The 1923-nt window shown below is 49.4% G+C and overlaps 1 protein-coding gene across 2 annotated transcripts in view; it reads right to left on the bottom strand.

The window, feature by feature from the left end:
- Positions 1-1923, bottom strand: part of INO80C (INO80 complex subunit C) — a 46768-nt gene that overhangs the window by 19664 nt on the left and 25181 nt on the right. The gene's annotated exons all lie outside the window — the stretch shown is intronic.

The following is a 1923-nucleotide window of genomic DNA, read 5'->3' as shown; positions in this document are numbered from 1 at the left end:
CATGTTCCTCCACAAGTAAAACAAAAGACCACTATAAAGAGAGACAGAGACAGCAATCAGTTGGACAATGCTTTATTGATATATATACAGTGTTAAAGCAAGTCTCTTATCATAATAATGTGAACTCTAAATACGTTTCATGAATTCATGAATACGTATTTTGCTGCCCTCCCACAGGGGCGATGGCCCCCACACAGGGGATTTGGCCCCCACACAAGGGCTATGGCCCCCCAAAAGGGAGTTCAGCCCCCACACAAGGGCTATGGCCCCCTAACAGGGGATTTGGTCCCCACACAAGGAGTTTAGCCCCCCAACAGGGGTTTCAGTCCCCACACAAGGGCTATGGCCCCCCAAAAGGGGCCAAGTGGCCCCCACAGGGTCTACCACTCCCCTTGCAAGGCCCAAATGCCTCACCCCAGCCCCTCAATTGCTGCCCCACCTGGCCCCATCCCCCACAAGTTGCTCCAGCCCCCCAATGACTGCCCCACAAAGCCTTACCCCTGATCCCCCAGACTCCCCAATGGCTGCTCCACCGAGCCTCACCCCCCCAACTTGCACCATCTTTCAAGATTCAGCCTCCACACTGGCAAGCCATAATTTAGAACAGTGGTTCTCAACCCACAGCCCACATGTGGCTGAATCAACACACAGCTGTGACCCATGGGACATAATATTAAAAAAAAAAAAAAAAGTAATGACAGTTGATAGTGTAAAAATGAGAGGTGTTACAAAATATTGATTTGTATTGCATTACTGGCAGATAACAGATACAAAACATTTTTTAAATGAATACACAGGAAGTAAGCTGCGTGGGTGCAGCCCACATGACACATTGAGGGCACTGTGGTGTTTTTCGGCACTCCGGCCAAAAAATGCTGCCTACCCCTGGACTAGACCTTCATCCCTTTTACCTTAATGACACACATTTCGTTATGAAACTAGCTCATGTAAGCGCTGGATGCAAGAAGGAAACAATATCATGTCTTTTTAGGATACATCTCTGTCCCTAGAGAGAAGAACGTCAGGTAAATCTGATGTTTGTGTTTTTTCCCAGAAAACAAATGGGATTATGTCCAAAATTCAAACATTGCTATTTGTCCACTTAACACAGAGCCTGAGTTAGCACTGCAGTGCTAAGCACTGTTCAGACACGTGATGCGCCCCCACCTCCATGCCCCGAGAAGCTTACAGTCATAGGTCTGCTGATTTATTTGATATAGTTCCAGATCAGTATATTTATGCATGTACTCATTTAGCATATTTCATAGACATCAGGGCTGGAAGGGACCTCGGAAGATCATCGAGTCCAGCCCCCCGCCCAAAGGGCAGGAAGTCAGCTGGGGTCATAGGATCCCAGCAAGATAAGCATCCAGTTTCATCTTGAAAGTGCTCAATGAAGGCGCTTGAACCACCTCCGGTGGCAGGCTGTTCCAGACCTTGGGGGCTCGGACAGTAAAGAAGTTCTTCCTTATGTCCAGCCTGAAACGATCTTGAAGTAGTTTGTGACCATTCGACCTCGTCATCCCTTGGGGCTCTCTGGTGAACAAACGTTCCCCCAGATGCTGGTGGTCACCCCTGATAAACTTGTAGGTGGCCATCAGATCACCCCTGAGCCTGCGCTTTTTCAGGCTAAAGAGCCCCAGGGCTCTCAGCCTGTCATCGTAGAGTCTGCTTCCCTGACCTCTGATCATGCGCGTGGCTCTTCTCTGGACTCTCTCAAGCTTCTCCACATCCTTTTTGAATTGTGGAGCCCAAAACTGGACACAGTACTCCAGCTGCGGCCTCACTAAGGCCGAGTACAGGGGGAGAATGACGTCCCGAGATTTGCTTGAGTAGCATCCCGGGATTTGCTTGAGACGTCCCGGGATTTGCTTGAGATCATCGAGTCTGACCCCCTGCATAGGCAGGGAAGAGTGCTGGGTG

This window comes from Alligator sinensis, unplaced genomic scaffold (genome assembly GCF_000455745.1).
Source record: "Alligator sinensis unplaced genomic scaffold, ASM45574v1 scaffold1140_1, whole genome shotgun sequence".
In the NCBI taxonomy this organism is placed as follows: domain Eukaryota; kingdom Metazoa; phylum Chordata; order Crocodylia; family Alligatoridae; genus Alligator; species Alligator sinensis.
This window is presented reverse-complemented; position numbering and strand designations above follow the sequence as displayed.